Source organism: Microcebus murinus, chromosome 5 (genome assembly GCF_040939455.1).
Source record: "Microcebus murinus isolate Inina chromosome 5, M.murinus_Inina_mat1.0, whole genome shotgun sequence".
Lineage (NCBI taxonomy): Eukaryota > Metazoa > Chordata > Mammalia > Primates > Cheirogaleidae > Microcebus > Microcebus murinus.
The window spans coordinates 64,792,668-64,818,797 of NC_134108.1; positions in this window are offsets into that span (position 1 = coordinate 64,792,668).

Genomic DNA, 26,130 nt, shown 5'->3' on the forward strand with positions numbered 1-26,130 from the left:
AGGTATTGAAATTGATAATGTCCTAGTTTTTTTTCAAAAATAATATTTTATGATCCTTTCAATCTACATAATACTCAACTATCACAATAGAATTTCATTATACATGATATGGATTTTTTTCAAAATATTTTTTTTCCTTTATTCCAAGTTCATGCATTGACTTATATATGTCTTTGTTTCCCAAATGTTAGAACATATACTATGAGGTAAATAATGTATAATAGGAAATACGGTAGAGTAAATACAAAAAACAAAAAGTACAGGGAAACCAGAATCTGATCTCTTTCCCCAGGCCAAGTAGCATACAATCTATTGGGAGAAACAGAAAATAATATTAATAATGACAAATGGAGATGAGCGATGAAGAAATGAAGAGGGAGAGAAAAGAAAATAAAATGGACTTGGAACAGGAGATAGCTGAGAGGCTGAAACTAGAAGCAGAAAAAATCTATTCATATATTTAACTTAGGGTAGCCAGACAACTGGGCTAGAAAGCAAGGAGAAGTAGGTGAGGTTGGAAAGGCAGGCATGGCTAGGTTGAATTAGACCTCAGAGTTCGTAGCAAGGAGTTTAGATTTTGTTTGAAGAGGAATGAGGAGCTATTGGATACTTTTATTGAAAATTAAGTTTTGACTTTTCCAAGGAGAATATAAACAAGAGAATATAAACATTGTTTTATTTAACCAAACATTGGAAACAGAAAGGATTTCAGGTCTACCAAACTTTGAACACAACTTTTTAAAACCACATTTAAAAATATATGTATATATAGGTATTTGTATTAGATAAATGGCTATGCTAATTAGTTGGGTCACAATCTCTGTCAAATTTATATTATACGATGAAACGCATGTGCTGTTTTTACCTCCAAAACGTGAAATAACTCTATCAAACATTTCACAATTATTTGGAAAGGATTTAGAATTCAGTTATAAGTCAGATGGATTTACCAAGAGAGAATGGACTTAATCCATACAGATATGCAACTCATAGAAAGTTCAAAGACAAGAAAAGAACCAAAAGTCAGTGAGGGCATTCATGAAGGAAAAAAAGGGAACTGTGTCTGAGCAGCAAAATCTCACAAGTGACAGCAATAAACGAGCTTACTTTGGGTTTCAGGAACTGTTTGGTATGCTCCAAACTATGATGTGAGATATAATCTTCCAAGGGACTTGATAAAAGCCTTAGCATTTGGGGCTTTTAAACCCAGACTGGATAACATATTAGGAAGGATTTTCAAGGAATCAGTTCTGCACCAGGAAGAAACTGAGCTCCATGACACGTTTGTTTCTTCTACTTTTCTACTGTTCAATATAATTTTTAAAATGGGGGCGGGGGCAGATAATTCAGAATCCTTCTTATCTTCACATATGTAGGTTTTATTTTTTTCCTCTTACAGATAACTATACCAGTACAACTAATAAGAGTGAAAATAGAATTTGTATTATACCAATGCAAATTTAGATGTGTACTGGGTAAGATGACATAGGGGAAATATATGCAATTTGCAATTGACGGAAGCTAAGGAGTCATGAGTTTTTACAGAGATTTGAAGCAAATCTTTTAGCTCCTTTGCAGCTCAGATTTTTTTACCTGTAAAATGGGAGGACTAGGGGTAGATCCCTATATAGCATGTCTGTATGTTTATTAATCTTTGATCTATGTTTATAACATAAACATATAACATGTTTATAACATCAGTAATAAATGCATACATTAATAAATCAACATATGCATACTGTTCAGTCAAAAGTCTTTCCTAGGAAATTGAAATTGGTTCAGGCAATAAGAAAAAGAGAGAGAATATGTTAGTTACCATAACTGAAAAATCTAGAGGGTAGATCCAGGTACAGCGGGATCCAGGAGCTCAAATAATGTTTTCCTGAGAAAACTCTAGTCATGAGTATAGAGCATAGATGGGGGTGGGGCAGTACTGGGCAAAGGGAAAAGATACAAAGGCATTCTGAGCAATCTAAAACAATAAAATCAACTGCAAATCCAAACACAATGTTTTAACATGAATTAGGCTCAGTTGCTAGTAACAGCAATCCACAGGAAATGGAATATAATTTCCTATTTTTTAAACGGTCCAGATGTAGGCACTCCAGAGCTGGCTTGGAAGCTCCTTTGTTATCTGCAAACCAGGCTACTTCTGTAGGGTGTGGCCCTTGTCTTCCTTTTCCAGAAGGGGGTCCTAGCCAATATACTCCTTTTCTAAGCAGCAAGAAGGAGAAAAGAAGAAAGGTGGCAATGGGACTCAAGAGCACTTTTTGGAAGAAATTTTCTGGAAGCAGCCACATTAGATTAGACTTCCACTTATTCTCTTGGCCATGCTCAACCCCAAAGCATGCTGGGACTTGGAGTTTTTGTTCTGAGCAGCTATGAGCCACCTAAAAGTTACGGTCTTAAGGGGGAAAATGTACATATTAGAGTAAGAAACTGTTTGTCATAATGTTGGTACATCCGCCCGTTGCAAAACATAAGTGCTATGATCAGAGACTTTTGTCTGTGTTGTTCACTTAATGCCAGATTGTGAAACTGTTCCCGAAACATAGTAAGCACTCAAAAAATATTTATTGAGAGAATGAATCAGTGAATGCATGCACACATAGGTACAAAAACACCTAGAATGTGTTACTAGTACTACAAATTCACCAAAAATTCTTTATAGATTGCAACAGCATAAAGAATAGCATAAAAGCAGCTTCTTCATAGTTCACAGATGATATATGGAAAGAACATGAGCTGTGAAGTCACAGACCTGGATTGCTAACCTAGGCTCACTGCTTATTTAATGTTGTGACCCTTGAAGATTTATCTCACCTTGTTGATTCTGAAGATGTAAAATTGGGTCTAAAAATCTAAACTTTCAGGAGAATTTAACTGAATTCAAGTGTGTGAAAACACAAAATATAATGCCTGACATCTAAGAACCCCTCAGTTATGGTCACTTCTTTTCCTTTTTCTGTTAAATTCTGTATTTCTATATAAACTTTGGCCAATAACTACAGTTCTCTTTAAGATTAACTCCAAAAGATTCTGTGATTCAGAAAGTTATCCTTGGATGGGGTTGTGGGTGCTCCTGGCGCATAAGAGCAGGTACTAGAAACTTGAGTTCTACATATTTTTAGCCCAAATCTCCCTTTGATAGATGGTTACATGCAAATGTATTAAAGTTAAGGCCCTCAAAAGGGACCTGATAATGGGCAAAGTCCTTGAAAAGAATGTTAAATTTTGGAACGTGACTCTGTTAATCATGGACATTATTTTTGTTCTTAAATATATTCACACGCATGAAATAAAGCATTTATTTTAATATGAATTATAGATTGTCAAACTCTGTTAGTCAAATCTAATATGCTCTGATAGAAAAATCTAATTTGAAAAAATAAAAACAACAAAATAATGGAGGAATAATATAACATTACATGTTTTCTTAAAACTATAAATACAAAAACACAAACAAAAAACTCCTCCTAATATTTAAGGCCCTCATATTTTTACTTTTTGAATGATATAATTCCAAAAAGAAAAAATGCATGACTGACTAAAGTAAAGTAAGCCTGGTCAAGATACATTTTATCTTTGAGAAGTCCTCTGAAGAAAGATCTGTGGCTAAGATAATCACTGAAGGTTGAGTTTACTGGAAAAACTAATTCTGAAGTAGGTCAAGAATTTCTTCAAAGCAGTAGATACACTTAAAAACATCCAAACTGTCAACTGCAAATCGAGTAACAGTGTTGATCCTGCAAAATTTTCTCACTGTCACTGTGAAGTAAACTAAAAAGAACGAAGAATGTGGTCAACGCCACGAAAACTATAAATTGCTTTTAGGATTTATATTTTTCCATCCTTCTAAAGGTAGCATTTAATAAAATAATCTGGTTCTTTCTCAAATTCGATCATAATAAAACAGAGATTTCCAAATCCACTTTGCTATTATTTCTTCACTGAGTTTTAAGCACCCTTCATCCTTAGAACCAGTCTTGTTATCAGAAAAGGTATTTACCCATAAGCCCAATAAGTATTATGAATTTTTGTGGGAAAATAGCAATAACTTGCAGCTGAAAGGTGTTGCCTCCTAAACCACATGCGTGGAAAGCCCATAGAATATAAAGCCCATATAAATTCTCAGGCATCAGTGCCTGAGAATTTGCTTGGCCATCTTTGTGGGGGGTTGTTGTTTTGTTTCTTGATGGAGAAGAGCAAAGAAGGAGTTGGGATTTGTAGAGCACTTCCATGAGCCACAAGCTCTGCATCACTATAACATTTTATCTTCAAACAACCTGAGAAGTGGAAGTTAATATTTGCATTTTACATTTGGGAAATTGATGCTCCAAAAGGCAATGTGATAACTCACCAGGAAGTGTCAGATCCTTGGTTTTTATCCGAAGACTTCTATCTTTTCAATAAAGTGGCTAAACAAATGCTGCTTTTTGTATAGTAAGCTAAGGAAAGACTGGAAAAAGATATACTCTGTCATGAAGAAGTGAAAAGCCCTCTTATCGAAGATAGGTAATTATTCTAGCACATAGCCCAAAGTAGTGAACTGGTATAAGCAAAGGATGTATAAGAACTTCAGTTTAGCAAAGCAAATTTCCCATCCCTCACACAAGCTCTTCTTGTGCGCCCTCTCATGCATAGTCACCACAGATACCAGATCCAGAGATATTCCAGGCGGCAAATATTTACAAACAATTCACCTCAAACTTGCAGCCAAAGGAATAACAGGAATCAGATTTCATTTGGGGAGGTTCCCTCTTTTCTGGGATCAAAATCATGGTAAATATAGTGATAAATAACATCTACCACTTGTCAAGAGCTTACTACACACTGTGATAAGGGTGTTTCAAGCACTATATTAATTCATCTTCAAAAATACCTTGCAGGGTAAGAACTATTAGGTCTCCATTTCACAGGTGTAGGCAATGTGGCTTAAGAGGTTAAGCAGCCCAGCTGAGGACACACAGCTGGCAAGCATCGGTCTGATGCTGGAGATCTGATTTGCCTGATGCCCGAATCCACGCACACTGGTGCTCTGTGCCTCCACCACTACCAGATCCCTGTCCCCCTTCCCTCTCACCCTTTCCTTCTCCCAAGGATCAGCTTATTCAGGCTTCAGAAGGGGTGGTACAGAAATTGTGCACAGGAAATTATCTCTAATATATGCCCTAAATATTTTCTATAATTTATACAATTTATATAGTTTATGCAAAACATTTTGTTCTTTCAGCATTTCCCTTAATTGAGATCAGCTTTCTTCTCCATTCACCACCTTTCCAAGCCCTGCATAATACAAAATGTGCTTAAAATATTAAAAAGTCTTGGTAAACTCAGAGGAAATATGGAGGCTTCATTCCTAGTCTCTCTGAAGCAATATAATTCACAAACAAAAGAGACCCACTCACAAAAGAGACAAAAATCCTTGCCTATTCACATTCATATTTATCTCCTTTGGAATATTTTCCAATTGCCCTGTTAGAGGAGTGTCTTAGTATCTCTCCCCTTTTTACTGCATTAGCAGTTTCTCATTTATTTTCAATCTTCTCTTGTTATCAGCATTTCTTTCTATCTTAAAAGCAAAGTTACGAGTTTTGTGTCCCTTTAGACTTTATAGATAATAAAAATATAACTCTACGGAGACTTTTGCCTTATTCAATTTTTTATTCAGTTTGCATGTCAGAATCAAATCACTTCAGTGTTAATTGCTTGGAAATACTGGTAGACTAGTTCAAAACTGGAAGTAAAAGTTGATGCATTTGACCTTGTCCCTAGGGACACCTATCACCAAATCCATGTGGGAAATTCTAATTTTAGAGAAGGTAAAAATGGAAATGGCCAAGTGAATTTTGTTGGTATGTCACTTCAATGGATGGCTGTCAGAAATGTGGAATAAATTTGTCTTTTTTTACAGAGGCTTTTTGACACTGTCGTTCTGTGTTATGAATCTCTAAAGTAATGATCTTGGCTCCTACATGTTTCACTTGACAATCTCCTTCTTACTTTTGTAGTCCTTTTATTTATACATCCTATTCTATCCATTAATGGGAGTATCCACAAACATGTCCCACAATATTTTACAATGAGAATATTACATGACCTCAGAAAATTTAAATGCCAACTTTTAAAGCACAATAACTTGGATAAAGAAAATACAACCTCTGTTACTGACAGGAAACTTTCCTGTTTATCCCATCAGTCATCTTGATTACTTGAATCACAGGATGACTTCCTTTTAACTGCTGAAAATATCCTCTCTAATTTGAGTTTAAAGGGGTTTCTAAATTACTTGCATTTCCTTTTCACATTTGGAGAGTAAATACTCTATAGAAACTTGAGAATTGCTTGTAAAATTAAAATGAAACAAGTAATGTTTCGATGATATGACTTTCTTTTCTTTTTTTTTTTTAAACCCAGTGAAATAGAGGATCATCAGTTATATCTCAGGCACTCCTGGAAGACTGAAAGCATTTAGCAGCCAAAGTAAAAAACTGTCTTAGGTGGGAGGTTTCCAGTCACACCTTTGATATAAATCAACCAGAAAGACTCAGGAAACAAGACCAGGGTATTAGCTCATTGGTTTGGAATCATCTGGCTGCAGGCCCTAAGGTAGAGCTTCTAGAAAGTCAAACATGGACAGCAGGTAGTTTCAGTTGTGGCAGATCCCAGCTGGGAAAGAGGGAAGCTTCTGTTGTTGTCACAGATAATCTGATGTTTCTGGCGCATGTGCCAGCTAGAAAATCCATGTTAAATCCTTGCTATATAAAACAGTCATGTTTTTAGGATTACTAGGGGAAGATCAGAGCCCTAAATATTCACTAATTGGATTCCAAATTGATGATCTGATGTCTGTGACATTAGAGTACTAACATAGAAGAAAAAATTCAAATCTCTCTGCCCTTTTGTCACATGAAAAATGCATTTCAATTTTTCAGGATTTAGCAGAGTATAACAGGAGTAACAAATGCTTTTTTAATAAGCAATGATTAGTGGCACCTTAAAAGCTCTTTATAGGGCTCTGGGAGAATTTTTTCCTTAGCTAGGTGTCCCCATGTTCTCGCATCTTCAGGATTACTTTTTCTCCAAAATATATTCCATATTTCCAAATAGCTCAAAACATCGTGCATGACCTTAAGAGTATAACATTTTTGCAAACTTCTCCCCACTGAAGGCTCTTTCATACATTCAATAATCATTCAGTGGAACAGAAAGGCATAGTGTTCTGCACACAGTAATGGGTGCAACAAACAATTTTCCAAGGAATGAGTAAAAGCAGAGTTGAAAGGCTATTCTCTGTCATCCACCCTATGATGCTTAAATTGCTCTCCACCTCACCTCAGGTGGAATAAATTGCTTCTCTGTGCTCCAGGTGGCTGTGTACATTCCTCTACTATGTATAGTACTTACCACAGTGTTGTACGGAGGTTTATGTGTCTATTTTCCTATAAGACCCTTCAAAGCTTACCTAATATGTTCTTCTGCTTCGGAGCACTGACATCTAGCATAATTCCTAGCATATCAAGAATGCTTCATAAATGTTTATTATTTAGATATTTTATATTTGAAGAGAAATCCTAAGAGAGACATATAGCTGATAACTGTAGCCAACTGCTTATTTGTGATAGACTTAAATCATCTCAAATTTGGACTGCTGATAGACTAAAATATATTTTCCTCCCTATTATTTCTAGAAGACTCTTAGGGGACAAGTTTGTCTCAGTGACTTTGGTCTTTCACATTCATTGGGGAGTCAGAACAATATGAGTGACTGCATTTATTGAGCTCTTACTATGTGCTATGTGTGATGCAGAAGAGGAAGGAGGAGAGACACTAATTAAGCCACTTAGCAGCATTGCAAGATAAATGTTTAATATGAGACTGGAAAAAAAAAAGTAAAAGGACTTATAGTACAAATTAGAAATCTGTATTTAATTGAGATTCTTAGTAATGTACTTTTTAAAACTAAAATAATCACATTTTAAATATATTCTTGCTGTTTAAAAATCTTAAAAATTCTATCTCTTGTTGTTGATTTCTATGTCATATCAAAACATGATTCACATCTATTCCTTAATCATCAATTTTATAATCCACATTTTAGATTTTTTTAAAGAGAGAAATAAAATGTTTGTGCACAAAATTACACTTGTATAGTCCTGTATCATCTCTTACAATGGTCATGAATGTGTTTACTCTAACCCCCCTCCACTCTCCTGTAAATCCTCTAGGTGTGACGGTCCCCAACCCCAGGGCTGCAGACTGCTGCCAGTCCTTGCCTATTAGGGACTGGGCCACAGAGCTCTGCCCCTCCCCACCTCCCCATCCCCAGGCCCCATCCCTGGAAAAATTGTCTTCCTTGAAAGTTGGACGGGGACCCACAGCACGAGGTGAGTGGTGGGTGCGAGAGGGAAGCTTCATCTGTATTTGCAGCTGCTCCCTGTAGCCCCCATCGCTGCCTAGGCACCCTGCCCTCACCCCTGTGCCTTCCATAAAACTGCTCCCTGGTGCCAAAAAGTTGGGGACTGCTGCTCTAGGTCACTATTTTTCAAATATTTTATATGGTCTAGAACCCTTTGTTTAGACAAAATCGTACCACAACCATTAAGAAAGCACACACAGAAAACCACGCCTTCACTTCGCAGGCTGCTGCTAGGACCATTGTAGAATTGAAAGCCATTGTCTCTGGACTAAGTTGATTCCTAATAAGAAATAAGACTCATAGAAAGTCTGCTGGACATTAAGCCCAGTCTCAAAAACATTAAGCCCAGTCTCAAAAACATTGAATACCTAAAACAAATAAGCAGTAAAAGTTTACTTACACTGATTAGTTTACTTAAATGCCTCCTATATTTGTATGGCCATGAAAATAGATATTGGCTCCCTTTATCTGTAAATGTTAAAATTAAGAAAATTGAGCAGTGAGTGAAAATTAATGTGTTCAATCTTTCTTCAAATTTTGTTTGGTTTCTGAGATTGCCCCTATAAGCCTCACTGAGCTAAAAATATACAAAAACTGAACAAGATACATAACAAGCAACTCTATAGCAAATAATAATGCACAATTTTTATTTCACTTTATCATTTACCAATTTATTTTACATGATATTTAATCCTTGCTCAATACCTAGCAGAAAATATCCTCCTCATTTTGTAGGTAAAGAAACTCTGGCTCTCAGTGTGGTTGACAAAAAAAAAACTGGGAGGAGTAGACTCAGGATTAATTTTTTAATTCTCAAAAGGACTAGTACTTTTCTACTATGTATTGTTAAAGAAAAATTTTCAAAAGGGTAAAATTATGGCTCTCAGATGAACATAAAATAAGTGCATGCCAAGGGTTTAATATAACACATTAATTAATGAGTTAACCAGTAAGATGATAAAACCAAAGATCATTTAAGAAGCTAGGTATACATAGGCAATTTAATAGATTAGATTAAATATGTGTTAGATATGAAGTTGGTTAATTTCCAGCATAGCCGTAAATCAAAACTTTTGGGGTTTTCTGTTCTACCTGACAAAAATCTACAAGTTAACCTCTGCCAATACATAATTTAAAAATAGCCCAATAAATTAAAAATCAAGCTCAACTTTCTTCTAAAAGAACACACACAGTATTCTTCTCTTTTGCTTATTTCTGTGTTTTGGATAATTTTTCTAACAGTATATTATAGCTGTTTTACTACAGACAGAAGAAAACTTAAAGACACATTGCTATGAATTTTCCAATAATGGGGAATTGGCTATGAAATGTTGAGAAATTATAGTACAGAGAAAACTTGGCCTGAAGGCATTAGGAATAGTAGCTATTAATTTTCAGTGAGGGAATCAAGAGTGTCTGCCTAAAAGGAAGAACTGCAAATAATGCTAGGCTTGGAAAATAACAGCTACAGCCATAAACCAAAAGTATTGCCTTTATGAATCCATTTTCATTTACTATTTCACAGGGTTCCTGCTCTGTGCCAAGAAAAGCAAATACTCAGACAAAAAAAGAGAAAGTCCCCGCCTGCCCTCCAGGAGCTCATGGTACAGAGAGGAAACCAGTTCTTCAACATAAGCTGGTTGTCATAGATAAACTCCTATGGAAGTACAGGTGAGAGGCATTTGGCTCCTTTTGGGAAAAGAGGTGAAAGGATTAGAAAAGACTTCCTGGAGGGAGTGGCCAGCCCTTGTGGTTAGAAAGTAACAACAGTTATATGGAAGAAGGTAAGGGAATGCTACCAAGAGCAGATGCAGGGGCTTTAGTAGGAAGTGAGGGAGAGTATACTGAGAAAGGAAAAGTTAAGGAGCCATGGGGTGGGGTGAGGGGGACAGGTTGGGAGCTTCTCTGCTTTGCTGAGATTTCTTCCTCCTGCGGAGAAAGGAGGCTATTATAGGATTTTTTTTTCTTTTTTTTTTTTTTTTTTTTAGACAGAGTCTCACTCCGTTGCCCAGGCTAGAGTGCTGTGGCATCAGCCTAGCTCACAGCAACCTCAAACTCCTGGGCTCAAGCAATTCTCCTGCCTCAGCTTCCCAAGTAGCTGGGACTACAGACATGTGCCACCATGTCCGGCTAATTTTTTCAATATATTTTTACTTGTTCAGCTAATTTCTTTCTATTTTTAGTAGAGACAGGGTCTCACTCTTGCTCAAGCTGGTCTCAAACTACCGAGCTCAAACGATCCTCCCGCCTCGGCCTCCCAGAGTGTTAGGATTACAGGCATGAGCCACTGCACCTGGCCCATTGTAGGATTTTACACTGGGAAATATAGGCTTTAACTGAGTCTCTGGTGGCAGGATGAAGAATGTTTTCAAAGGGGAGGAGACCAGAAGCAGGGAGACCAGTTAGGAAACTTATATGGTATAAGATAAGAAGGTGATATGGAGACAAGAAAAGTCTAATCCAAGGCTGTGCTAAGTTGGGGGAAGATACATTTCCTGGAGATGCTCCCCTAGCAGGCTTTCATTTTGCTCATTCTGTTTTTTTCTGTGACAACAGGAAAAAATTGGTTTTCTGCTTCTTGGGATGGGTTAGCTGGAGGAGAGCCATGGCCGACTTCCCAGGAGCCAAAGGCGGGAAGGAGACAGCAGGCTTCCCTCTCCTCCCTGTGCAAGCCTCTGACCACCGGCATCCATGGCGGCCGCCCGCTCACCCTCACCACTCCGCTCCCGTCCTGCTCCCTGACCTGAAGCCAAATACATTTATTTCTTTACTTCATTTTTTAGTTTTTACACTCTGGGCTCCATCAGTGACTTCTGAGAAGAAGTACTTCTTCATAAAAGAGCCATACATTTAAATAAGGCAAAAGAACTTAAGAGCTTCATTCAGCAGTTTCTTCACAATTACCCATTTCTTTCTCAGGGCCAAAAAAGTTTAATCAGCTTTGAAATCCAATTGAAACCCCCAAGAACTTGCTGGATACTTCATTTTGAAAGTAAGGGAGTCAGAGAGAAAAATATGACTTCAGGCTCTGCAAGACAAGAACTAGAAAGCCCTTTTCTGTACCCAAATCCATCCACTCCCTGGCCTTAGTTCTTCCTCAAACTTTTCTGCCTTGACATTCTCTAGGAAAAAAACAGTTGTTAGTTTGGTTTCTTTTGTTTTTTGATTGTCTTTTTTTTTTTTCTTTTTCTTTTTCTTTTTTCAAGGCACTTGCTCCACTCAACTAGTTAGTAGTACATCTCATTTGACATGTTCTCAGTTGAGGGGTGCTTGGAAATGAAAGCACACAGACTCAGTTGAAATAGAGAAACATCCCATGGGTGCTGAGAACCTCAAAGATGCTTTCTGATTTTGTATCCTTCAAGACTTGAGAACTTTAATTAAGAAAGGATATAAATATAACAAATGTGGAAGAATTCCCTGAAGTTTAAGATAGGGACCCCAAGATTATGCTAGGGATAAAAACTGTGCCTTGAAAATTCTTGATTGACTCCACTAATGAGAGGCTGAGATTTCTTCCGCGTAACCCTGTGCTTGTCTCCCGATTAATTTCCTCCAGTACTTAATCTTCAGTGCATGACACTTTAACCACTAAGCTTATTATTCTAAAAATAGTATTCTAGCTCTGCCATCTTAGCAGATATATATGTGATCTCATTTCTACATTTCCTTAGTTGTTTAAATATTAATATCAGACGTGCGCGAAATGAAATAAACAACCACACTAACAGATGTAAGTAAATTCTCATCCAGCTTCAATTTCCCAGCTCCTATATGCAAAAAGACTTTCACATATTTTCCCACTCTGAAAGCTCACTGGAATTAGTAGATATTCTTTTATGGGAACAAAGAGGAAAGTCACTATGTTTCCATCTGAGAGCAGTTGTGTATCTCTATGTATACAAACAGATCAAGGTAGTTCATTCCACCTTGGGCTGTGCCTTGTCAGAGAATTTTTATGACAACTTCTAAGATAAAAATAAATTATAGAGGATTTTTATCACCAATCTAGGTTAAGAAATTCATTATGCCAGGGGAAAAAAGGTAAGAGTCAGGCATCAAGACAGAATCAGAGAGAACAATTTAGGTTTGGTAATAAGATGAGATTTATGTTTCAATCCTTTTCCCTTGACAGTGTTAGGTGAATAGATACACAGGAAGACATTTCAGTTTACATAAAACCTTTACTAGGAGAATGAGACACCCTCACACCTCACTGTAGTTTATTGAAAGCACAGTACTTTCTGTCATGATTGTGGTTCCTTTGGTGTATCAGATTTTCCTAAAATTATAATGTGATCTCTGTTATTACCACCTGCTGGGAATACTGCCCTGCTTCCTGGGCACACTGCTCCCTCCCTCACAAACAGAAAACTCAAATGGCCAGAAATCAAGATGAGCTTGGCTCCCTGCCAGGAAAACTTGTAATCAATAGGAAAAACACACTAACCTTGCAGTTCTCCTTTACCAGTCCCCCAAACAGAGGTTCTTACCTCACTGTCTGTCCAAGGGGAAAAATATTAGTCAAAAGTTACCCATATAATTTTTAGGTCAGCATTGTTAAATACATTTGTGAAAAAAAAATCTCGATGGCTTATTATAGCACATGCTAAAACTTTTGCTCTTCTTCAACATTGTAGCTTTTTAACCCCAGAGGTTTAGGTACGAAACAGAAACCATTTCATAGTCACTTCACAAGTCTGGGAAAGCATAAACACAGGTGATTGATACTATATTGTCATTATTTTAAAAATGCTGATTCTAAATAGGTTCCAGTGAGCTATTTATACTTTCTTGTGCATTGTACAAGAACTCTTAAAATTGCAGTGCTTAATTATGTGACAACTATTTAAAGATGGTCAGAAAATATCACACTCCTCTGACTTTTGCCTCTTACCACAGCAAAATAGAGGTAAAAGATGGAATGTGTGTAAATTGAAAAATCTCTTGGTTGTATATTGCCTAACACAATACATTTGCTGCTATGTATCAGTAATGCAACAGATCCATCCGTGTCATCTCCAGACTTCTGGGTCATTCTTCATCCCTTCAAGTCTCTGTCTCCAGCCCAGGGTCCATCATTATCCTACAAACAAATGCAATATGCACATGATGGCGCATTCAATAACTTGGCTTCTTGGTTCCTTGACATCTCCATCTCCAGAGACATTCTCTTTCACTTGCATGCAGCCATCCACTTTATGCCAGCGTTATAGACACTGGCTCTTCCAGAATAAATTTAGACATCCCACTCTCCCATCACCACTTTGTAACCTCCCAGCATTCTTACACATTATTATAAAAGAAAAAAAAAAAACCTGTTATTCAGGATCTCCAAGCCACAGGCCAATCTTCGTCTCCATTTTTTATCAATTCCCTACAGGCTTCATTTTTCTATAAAGGTTAGTTCACTACCTCCAAAATGCTGTTGACCATGCCATCAATTTCCTTGGACTTTCTATCCACCCACCTGGAAAAATCCAGAAAATTTAGTGTCTGTCAAACTACAAAGATTGTTGCCAACATTAAATAATAGTCACCAATATCAGCTGGAAACTCAGCACTGTCCAGATATTTCTGTGGTTGGGACTCTCTCCAATTCTTCATGATAACTATTTCGGACCTTCTGGAACTGAAGAGACAATGCTTGTCTGAGATGTTGGGGTTATTGGCATATAGTCAGTAAGCGAATCTGTGAGAGAGGATACAATTACCCAGGAAGAATGAGAGGAATGAGAAGGAAACAGGCCCAGGAAATAGCCCTGAGTAACACCAATAATTTAACAGATGTTCAGAAGAAGAAAAAACTAATTTGCAAATGAAACTGACAAGGAGTGGCCAAAAATGTAGGGAAAAAAAACTAGGAAAACGTGATGTCAGGTTAGCCGAGTGAAGAATCATTTCAATAAGGAGGAATAGGTGAAAATGTCAAGCATTACGGATTGATTATATAAATAATGAAGACCAGCCCACCAAGTTTAAAGACAGTGACGTCATGAATGACCATGGAGAGGGAAGGTTCAGTGTGAAAGTGGGTACAGATGCCAGATCTCATCAGGTTGAATCTTAAGAAGGGGATGAGGAACTGGGGAAGAATGTAATCACTTCTGAGAAGTTTGGCCAGGAAGATAGAGACAGGAGTGCTAATTAGAGGGAAACATGGACTTGAGGAAGAGGCTCGAGATTACTAAAAGGATGTGTCCTTTTAGTATTTAAGGGTGATTGGAACATCTATGGAAACCATCTGAGATTGCTTCTAAAGACAGCGAAAGAACTAGTCCACAGAGTTGAATTGAAACAGACAGCCGTGAGAAAGGAAAGATGGAATTGTTTAAAGTGTGTGTCCTTTAAGTCCTACTTATACAAAAAGGCTTTACACTCTAAATCCTTTGATTATTTCTCATTGCTGAGCATAAATTCACTCTTTCATGTGAATTAAAGCCCCTTCATAACCTAGTACCTGCCTGTCTCTCCCCTGGGAAGTCACCCTCTTTCCCAGACTCACTGCTCCAGCCACACCGAATACCTCTTAGTTCTTTCTCTAGATGTTGTCCCACTCTCTTTCACCTCTATGGCTTTAGACAGAGATTCCATCCTTCAAGGGTAAGATCACTATTTTCCTGGCCTGCACATACCCTAACTTTAATTTTATACAATGATAAAACAGCTGGGGTTGAAAGCTACAATGTTTCTCAAGGGAAGCCCCTTTTCTGTACCCACAAACAAGGTCAAGGGCCCTACCTCCACACTCCTATACCTCCTGCCCTTCTCCATCACACCTTCCTTCCATAATACATACCCTGCACCTGTAGCTGCCTGTCTCTTTCACTGTACATTTGAACTCCATGAGAACAGAGACCACATCTGTCATATTACCAATATGTATCCAGAACCTAGTACATTGCCTGGTACATAGTTGCTCAATAAAATCATGTTCCAAAAGGAAAATTAACACATTTTAAACAAAAGACAAGTAAAAACATTAATTTAATCACGCAAGAATCTTATTCAATATTAACTGAGATTCTTGAAAATAAGGGTATTTCCTCCATTAATACTGTGGCTTAAAGCATTTCATGACTTCTAATATATCTTGCTCTACTCTTTTTTAATAACATATTTCATATTCTAACAAAATATATAATTTATTTGTCCATCATACTTAACATCAGAGGCCCTTCTCTGTCTTCGTGAGAGCAAAGATCTGTTTGCTCATTGATATATGACATCCTAGCACATGAATAAATAAAAGAATGAATAAGCTATGTATATAGAGTTTCCATATGTTCTTTTCATTAATTAGCAATTTTTATAATATAAGCTTTTTACCCTATGTATATCTGAAAGTATGTAAAATGACTTAAATATTCAAACACAGTGCAAACTAACATTTACATTTAAAATAAATCAAGTAACCCAAAAGTAGCAGAGCTTCCAGGAATTACATTTGAGAATATTACAATTCTTGGGCAATTCATTCAGCACTAAGTGTATTACTAGATAAGGTAAAGAGGAAAACCTGTTGTATTACATCGTTTTTATTACCCTAATAACAAAAAGGATAAAACTTTCATCTGTGGAAGACTGCATTTGCAACTGTTCTCATGTAGGAATTTATGACAACACTACTTGTATAAATACATTGAGTCTTACAATGGATAATATCAAAAAATTACATTTTTTTAACCAAAAGCATAAATATAATGGGCAAGAGGACAACTCTCACATCAGCAGAGGGCATGCCATTTTATCATAACTCAGCAAAGGCATTTTTGTAGACATCTGATAAAATAGAGTCTAGGAACTCTGCTTTTTATAGTCTATCAATACAAAGATAATCTTTGTTGATTAAAATGAAAATAGAGACAAATTAACATTCTATTATGAAAGTGTAAGAAACAAATTTCAAACATAGAGGCTTACTCTTTTTCAAAAATAACTTTGTCATATGGAAAAAAAAAGTACCTTTTCATTTGTTCAAAGTGTGAGAAATAAAATAATGCACACACACAAGTCACCTAAAATTCTGCCACTCCAAGGGAACTTATTTTGGTATATAGGTTACCCTGTAAATCCAACACACACACACACACACACACACACACACACACACATGCACATACACAATCCTCAGTCAGTTATATGTAAAGTGAAATTATGGATCTCCCTTGAGTTTAAAATCCAATATATTTGCATAATTTTATATATATATATATATATATATATGACTCTATGTTTTAACTGAAATAAGATCATAAATGCACAATGTTTTATAATTTACTTTTCTCCCTAATTAAAAATACACCATGACCACCATCAATTTCAGGCATGTGAGGGCATGTGCTTTGATGCAAAATACATGCATATATATATTTTAATTTTTTCATACTTCCTTACTAGTGACTCATTGTGACGTTAGCATTCTACATCTACAGTGTAGAGCAATATAACTGAGGTTGAAAATATTTTAAATTTGTTTAATCCAACTGTCCCCTCCTTTCAATAAAGTAAAGAATCATCAGTAGGTCTTGCTTATTACTTCATTATTTGTAATTATTTGTGTAATAATTATTTGTGAAGTACACAAATAATTATTTGTGTACTTCATTATTTGTGTAAATACAGCATGCCACTGGGTCAACCAAAATATTTTACCTGCAAGATACATCCCTAAATAGCTAAATATATTAATCTGTTGACTAACATGACTGAACATTAAAAATAAAGTATTCCCTCTCCCTAAAGGGGAATCTTTGAGATAACTATATGATCCAATATCCTTTATATCTCCAATTTCCTTTTTGTTTTCTTTTCTTTTTCTTTTTCTTTTTTTTTCTGAAACAGAATCTCACTCTGTTTCCTGGGCTAGCATGCAGCAGCATCATCATAGCTCACTGAAGTCTCAAACTCCTGGGCTCAAGTGATCCTTCCGCCTCAGCCTCCCAGAGTGCTAGGATTACAGGGGTGAGCCACTGCGCCTGGCCTCCTTTCATTCCTATACCATCAAAGTATGGTAGAAATTCTAAAACTACAGTTCTAATTTGGCACAAAAATATTACATGAGTTATATTCATTTCAGTCTTTCAAAATGATGGTCTTAGAGCATAGAGTAAGCAGACCCAGGTCTCTGAATTTTATTTCTTCATTTCCCTGAATTTGGACTGGCTTCTAAGTCTTCGGTGGATATGCTATGGCAAAAGTTACACTAGACCGAATCTAGCTGTAGATTTTAAGAGGGATTGGCAGGCTTGATCTGGTTCACTTGGAATACTCTCTCTTGAGGCAAACCCTCTCAGCACCTAGTCGCTGTGCTATGAGAAGTCCAAGCCACTTGAGAGCCACTCCATGGTGCTCCTGTTGACACCCCAGCTAAACTCTCAGACAATACCCAGCATCAACTGCTTGCCATGTGAGTGAGCCATGGTGGCTATCCAACTCAGTGGAGACTTCAGATAACTGCACCTTAGCTAACATGCAATTTCAATCACATGAAACACTCCAAGCAAGAACCTCTCAGATGATCACAGTCAACCCACAGAACTGTGAGAAATAATCACAAATTTTTATTTAAGCCACTCAGTTTTGAGGTATTCAGCAGAAACCGATGCTCAATTTGCGGTTCTTTATATCACTGCAAAGTAACTCTCATCTGGTTCCTTACAATTAAATGTTCAGAAATATCTCCTATCTGCATGGATATGGGTGTGTGCATGGATGTGTGTATATGTGTGTTGGACATGAAGAGGAGTTAGTGGAAATATGGAAATTATGAAGGAAGCTGAATCTCACATGTAGGTTAAAGGGAAGCCATAAAAGTATATATGTATATATATAGCAGCGGTAATCCTGAAACATCTCCCTGGGGAATCTTCTAGAAACCTGTAGAGTTATTTAATTTCCTCATGATATGGTATTAGGAACTTAAATAGCAAGGAAGCATCAGCTGACATAAGGCTTCCCACTTTCTTTAGATAAGGAGCATCAAACTCCATTTGGTCTATCCAAAACTGTCTTACTCATCTACGTACCTTCAGTGCCTAAACCATATATAGCACATAATAGGTGTTCATAAATGTCTGTCGGTTGTTCAGCACAGAGTTAAGAAAGAGGATGATATAAAGAGCATTTCATTCCTTAATTCTCAAAAGATTGACAAGCGAATTTGAGATACTCCCACTCAAACTTTTCCTTTATATTCGAAAACATCACCACTGCTGGAATGAGACTAGGCAATTTGTGAAAGGGAATAGACGATTTACTAACAATCTGTCAGTACAAATAAAGAATATGGAGACTGATGATTTGTTAGCATATTGGCACTAAAGTTCAAAGTATACCTATATCTATTTTCTTTTAAATTTATTCATGAAACTTCCATTTCTCCAAAAAGAATGTGATGATAAAGCAGTTTCAGAGGGTATTTTTTTAAAATTTGGTTAAGCCAAATATTCCTAGAAATCATATTCAGATTTTTAGATTAAGAATTGAGAGAACTGTACTTTCATTAAAAATTCCCAGAATTAGCAGCACAGAAGCTGTTATTTTTTATACACACATATTATTAATATTTATTTATTCCTTCCTCTATCCAAAACATATTTGAGACCATTGACACCATTTCATCAAGAATAAAATACAGAACCAAGAAAAATAGGATTATGGTTATTATTATTATTAAAATAAACTACCTACAAAATAGTGCACATTGGGCCTAAACCTCGAATTTGCTTCACAGTTTTCTAACCTAATAGTCAAGAGAAGATGGTATAGATCTCATTATTAGAAAGGACTTTAAGGATATGCTCAAAGTCTCTCTGATTGATTTCAAATAGCCAAGGGATTGTTGCATAATGTATTTGATGCAATCTATACATTATGGATTTGTAAGAAGATAAATCAATACTGAAATGAGTAGGTTCACCATAAATGGTTCATTCAGCACAGAGACTCTGGTCTAGGCTAAAGACAAATATACATAAGGAATGTTCTTCATATGACAGATTTGAATTAGCAAAGCATTCAACTTAGATATATGTGCTAGAAATGTTGGTTCACTGAGTGAGTCTAATGGCATAATAGAAGGCTCTGTACTCAATTCTATCCTGTTGGACAAAGTTTGTTAAAGGTATTGATACTCTGCTGATAACTTTGGAAATTACATATAACTGGAATATTAGTTAATGCAATGGACAAAATAATCAGGATTAACAAGAAAAAGAGATTGTAACAGATTGATCTACAGAATTTTTTTTTTGTTTAAGGAACATACTGCTGCCCATGTAAGTGTCTCCACTGAAATGCAGAGGGCTGAGGAAGGATAAGAAGTACTGGGATCCACATGGGCCCATCTACTCCTCCACCCAAGGTAAAGAGAGCTTTCTGCGTCTCAAATATGTATCTGAGTCGACTAACTCAGCCCCATGGAGCAAGACAGAGGGGAGAAAAGTAGCACGGTCTCAGAGCTATGGAGACATAATCTACATAAAAGGAAGAAAACATTCAAAGAGAGAGGAGAAAACCTGGGTTTATGCTTTGTAAAGTACAGCGACTGACCCTGTAGTAATTGCAAACTAAATAATGTCTTAGTGATGAACAAGCAGATTGAAAACGTCTACCTCCATTAAGAGGAAGCCTAAAGGAGGTGATCAGAGATTGAGGGTGATTAGAGGTGGCCCTAGCACAGGAAAGGGGCATTCTTCTTCCTATGTCCCCTCATATTTTTCTCTCTTAGCCCATTGAACATGGCAAACAAGCCATGGTTAAGCAGGAATATGGCTGATCATTTCCAGGAAAGAGCCTACAAGTCTGTCTGGGGAGACCTGATCCCATTTTACTGCAGCCATTTCTCAACATCTACACAGCTCTTCTGTCCTCCTGAGGATGGTGAAACGGTGGTCTAGCTGTGGCAATGGAGAAAATTTCAAAATTTATAAGTATTAACAAAATAAAAGACAGGGTTGACAGGGTGTTGAAAGGTTGTAAACACATTTTACCTGAATAACTGCTGAGGGAACTGAAGATATTAAGCTTACAGAAAAGAGTGCACACAAAGACCAAAAAAAAAATATTAGAATATTTAATAAAATGTGGAAGGCAGATGAGATGTATTCTGTAAGATCCCAGAGGGCCAAAGTAGGTCTTCCAGATAAAAGTTATACGAAAACAAATTTTGATTGAATGTAACAGTGCTGTAATAATTTAATCATCCTCATACTCCATAGTGTCAGGGAATGCATGAGGTTCTGGGACACAGCAATGCTAAAGGCAAAAAACTCTAGTCCTTACTCAGCATATTTTGATGAGGGATATAAACAAATCTATAAATAAGTAAACAAATTATACATAGTTACTATTGTTATAAAGAATGTGATCAGCGTGCTGGGAGAGCCTGTAACTGACAGAGGCCTTCCTCAGATAGGAGGGTCAGGAAGATCTCACTAAGGAGAATCAGCAGCCCCATGAAGAGCTAGAAGACAAAGCAATAAGGAAATGGGCCAGAAGTATAAAGAGCTTGGCCTGTCCAAGGCACAGAGGGAAGGCCCACAGAATGAACAAAGAGTGAGGATGGTGTGACATGCAGTCAGACAGGAAGGCAGGAGCTGCATCCCGCAGGACTTTGTGGACTGTGGTTAGGACTTTTGATTTTATCCCAAGAGTATTAGGATGCCTCTGCTGTGCTTCAAACAGAGGAGTAAAACAATTAGAATATGTAATGTGAAAAGAATAACAGAAGACCAGTGGGAGAATCGGTAACCATAAATAACTGTAAATGACTTTCTTGTATAGACATAAAAGAAAAGAAATGAATAAAGATAAAAGAGTCAATAAGAGACAGAAGAGAAATATGGCAACCATCCATGAAAATAATTGAATTAATTCCCACCTGGTGGAATTAACAAGGGTTCTGTGACATGGAGACGACAGAAAGAACCAGGGAAGGCAACCAGTGATAACTGCTGGGCACATGAAAGGGGACCGAGGAATAGGAAATTGTCCAGGGTGAATTAGGAGATATTGTCACCCAATTCGATCACCGAGGTATACTGGTGTGAGAGGCTCAGCTCTGGGGAAGGAGTACACTAGTCTTTATCCCAAAAAAGAAATAGCCAACATCAAGCTGGGAAGAGATAGATTTCCTTGTGTTCAGGAATGCCCTGGAAACATTGGGATCCTGAGTAGTGAATCCAGTGTAGCACAATGGCTCATGCCCATCACAAAAGAAATAAAATGTTGATATTGCTTGGTACCTGCAGGATATTTGTTCCAGAATTACGGTTGCAATATATTAAATTTTGTTTTGGGGGGCATAAAACATGAAAATTGGGTACTTAATTGAAGTCTGCTCTGAAGAGAAAACCCTAAAGCAAAAAAATACCCAATAGTCTGTCAATTATGTTAACTTCCAAAATATTAGCTGTCCCTCCCTAGGGAAGTATTATACTTTCCTACCCCTTTGATGTCAGATGTAGCCTTTTGACTAGCTCTGGAAAATAAAATATGAGCAAAAGTGATATATGTCATTTTCAGATAGAAGCTTTAAAATCATGAGTGTGGTCCACCATAGTCTATCTTTAATCTCTGTTGTAAGATATGCAGAGTCCCAAATAGATGCAGCCAACCTACAGTAGACATGCAGCACAAGCAAGAAATAAATTTTTACTGATGTAAATCACTGGAATTTGGGATTATTTGTTACTGCAACATAGAATATATACTGACTTGTACACTATTCATCTAGGTAATAAATCGAAAATGGCAAAAAAACATGCTTAGACATAGGGCATCATTGCTTTTCTTAGCACCATTCTTTGAGCCTAATGGTCTTTGATTTCTTTGTGTGGTTGAAGGATAATCTTAACTCATTTTGGGAGTAGAATGTGTTTCCTGAAGCATAATTTTTTTATAGAGGACCCAGTATTGACAAGGCCTCAGTACTGGTAGGATCCAGAATTCTCTAAATAAATAGTTGTATTTCCTGTCCAGGGCTACCCTTGCTGGCAAGGTGGAGATAAAATGGACTGTATGGAATTTAGAGCAGTGGAAGCATTGATGAAACAGCTTAAAGTGGCCAGCTAGAATCAGAAAGCCATAGGATCCACACATCTATAACCTCAAAGAATTCCAAGATATATCCTTAGGTTTCCAGTAAGGGCACAGGGTGATAAGAGGAGAGTCAGAAATACTTTCTATTCATTCCTCCCCCTCTAGGACTTATGCAAGTGAGCACAATTCTTGTGTAACTCCTGATATCCAGAAGGTAGCTGCTATGGTTTAAATGTGCCCAACGATAAGTTCTAATGTTCATCTGTTGGAACTTAATCCCCAATGTGACAATGTTGAGAGGCATAATCTTTAGAAGTGATTAGGACATGAGAGCTCTGCTCTCATGGGTGGATTAATGTTGTTATCACAGAAGTGGGCTTCTTGTCATGAAAGTGGGTTTGTTGTAAAAGCGAGTCCGGCCCCCTCTTGCTCCTTCTGTCTTGTGCATGCTCTCTTGCCCTTCTACCCTCCCCCTGGGATGATGGAACAAAGAGGCACTCACCAGCTGCCAGCCCCTTAACCTTGGACTTCTCAGCCTCCAGAACTTTGAGAAATAAATTTCTTTTCTTTGTAAATTATCTGGTCTCTGGTATTTTGTTATAGCAACAGAATGTACTAAGACAGTAGGCTAAGAGTCAATCCGTGTGGCCCTAAACATCTCAGGTACCACTGATGTTAGAGCATCACTGAGCCAGAGGGAAGTATGAGAGGTACAAACTGTGAAATATGGTATCCTGGATGAGAAGTTATAGTGAATTTTTTAATGTAAATTACTCTGTAGCAAGATAGAGGGACAAAACATGTTACCAGCAGTGTCTCTCATCCATTTGATTGCTGTGTCCTGTTTGGGCATCAGTCTGTGGATGGTGGGCTTAGGACATGTAACCTAAGGATCTGGAAGGTTTCTTCACCCCTGTAAGAGTTGCCATTGCCTCAGCATTCCATGCTGTACTCTAAAGGATATAGTGCATTCATATTACAACAGCTCTGTGAGACACAGTGAATTGTTATCCCCATTTTGGCAATGAGGGTAATGTTGCTCTCTTGAGCTTAACATCTACCTTGGGCTAACTGGCCCTGGGTTGTCACGACTTTCTAGGAGATTCTCAGAAATGGAACTGTCTCATGTGCCTTGAGCTACTCTGGATTCTTATAGAAGGCATCCACCTGGCCATTTTGGACTACCTGACAGTGAAAAAGTCCCAGAAAACCAGAGTTCCAAAAAACGATTCCCAATGCCCAACCAAGAAAAGAAAGCATCTAGGCTACTAAACTCAAGCTTGACTGTGACAAGGGAGCAAGATAAGACAGGACTTACTTGCTAGCTGTGATAAATGAAACCAGGAAGGTGATCCAGGAGGTGATAGGCAAGAACACATAATAAAGGGCAAAGTTTTTGATTGATAACACAAATGTGGTAACAAAATCACTTTCATGTCCTCTCCCTATGTAAACTTCTGCTAGAAATTCTAACCTTTGGCTTTCTGCAAACTCAGCTGTTTTAAGTTTGTTTGTTTGTTAAAGTGCAAGGGGTTCAGCCATCCCTCAACAGGATAGAAGATAATCTTTGGGGGAAGGTAAAACCCACAGGCAATTTCTTGTGTAGAAATTCTCTGCAAAAATTTTGAGGTTCTCTTTTTCACTGTGACTTTCTGTTTTTTAAGAACTTTTGTTCCGTAAAATCATAGGTTCTGTTCTGTTTTGTTTTGTTTTACTCTGACGGGATTTTCCTAAACTTTATCTGCTAATAAATATTTGCCAAATTAAAATGAGCTAAACTGAATTGAATTGAAGAGCAAAATTATTCGGTGGAGGAGAGATGTTTTCACTATTTTTGAGGCTCGGGAGAAGGCCTAGATTACTTTATTCAGGTCTCTTGGAAAGACAGGTGCATACTTGAGTTCCTAGAGTCCTCAGCAATACACATCATACCTTACCCCAGGCAATCCTCACAGCTCCATCAGTAGCCACCTCAAAATCTCTTCCCTGCAGACACATGCACGAGGAGATTTACTCTTGTCACCTGCCCCTCCTTACTTTTAGCATCAGTAATCTCAAGGCTTTAGGGGGAAAAATTAAAATATCTATCTCTTCCTTAAGTTCCTTTCAAAATGCTCAGGGACCAGAGACAGAGGAAACAGCCCTGTTAACAGTTCCCTTGGAACCTCTTCTTGATCTAAGTTGTCCTCTTAATAGAGAGCATACCAATGATAAGTATCTGCATCTTCACCTCCAAGACAGTCCAGGGAGGCCCATCAACCACCCCAGGTAGCAAGTTGGGTCCAGATGGGGTCTGCAGGGAGCTATCTGGAGAGAAAAATAAATCTGGTCTCCCCTGCTTGGTACTAAAAATTATTAAATGCAACAAAGTTTGTTAAGCTATATGACATAATACTAGGAGTATTTTCAACTTTAGAAAACCATGTAAGTAATAAAATGGATTATGGATTATATTATTAATAGCTATTATATTAATAAATGGACTGGAAACCCAGTATTTTAAACTAATTAATATGAATGTGTCAGTAAGGGTGTGCCAGGGAAACACATCAAATGTAGATGATACTGCCTTTGTATGAATCAATCATAAGGCAAAGAGCAGCACTGAGCTTTCCAGTTTACTTATATTAATTTCTGATATTAGCAATTACAGCTTGTGCTTTCAAATTCCATAAAATGCAAAGCTACCATGAAATAGAATTAACAGGGAGCTTTAGAAATTCATTAAACTGAACCTTAGTAGCAGCATCATTTTTTTGGCTAATACAGGAATATACGCCTGTGCATACACTATTTATGATACCATTTGAGACTTACATGAAATATAAGTTGAGAGAGTGTATTGCCTTCAATAATTTACAAAGGTACAAAATAACAGCAAGGGGAATTGAGAACAAACCTCGTCTTTTCTCGTACTATAATATATAGATATTGCATCTGTAGCTTCCAATACAGACTCTTAATTTGAACCCATACAAGCCTTGCACTGTGAAGAGATTAAAAGAGTATCTGAGGGAAGACATAATATAGATGATGTTTCTGGTGCATAATCATGTTTGCAAACATGTTAATCAAATCTCAGTGCTTGCTAACCTGATAATTAAATTTACAAATGATTGGAAATATTTGCCACAGAAAGATTTAAAGTCATTCCTGAAATCCTAATGACAGCTCTAGCAATATGTGTATGCCTCTTGAGGACCCACTGAGGATAGATGGTATTAAAAATATAATTGGTTTTAAAGAACATTAGATTAAATTTTTTCCTATGATTCATTCTTTCTTCTTTGTATTTACCTTTCAGGTCATTTCCTGCTCCCTGAACAAGGTAACCATAACTCACGTGAACTACCATACGAATTTGCTTATTTTCATTCAATCCAACTAGTTCCAAAATGTTCCATTTTCACTTAAAATTATGTACTCTGTAATGAAACATTAAACTTTCAAATTAAGTAATATTTAGAAAAAACTGTCAACAATATTTGAAATCTGGACAAAAAGCACATTGTCCAACAAATGTCAAAAGCAAATGGGAAGTTAGTTGAGGTCACTATAAATTAGAAAAACCAACAACTTAATTTACTAGGTCCACTTTTAGCTCTTCTATACAGTTTCATACCAGACCTAATATTACATTTACATGACAAATAAAAGAATTCTGGTTG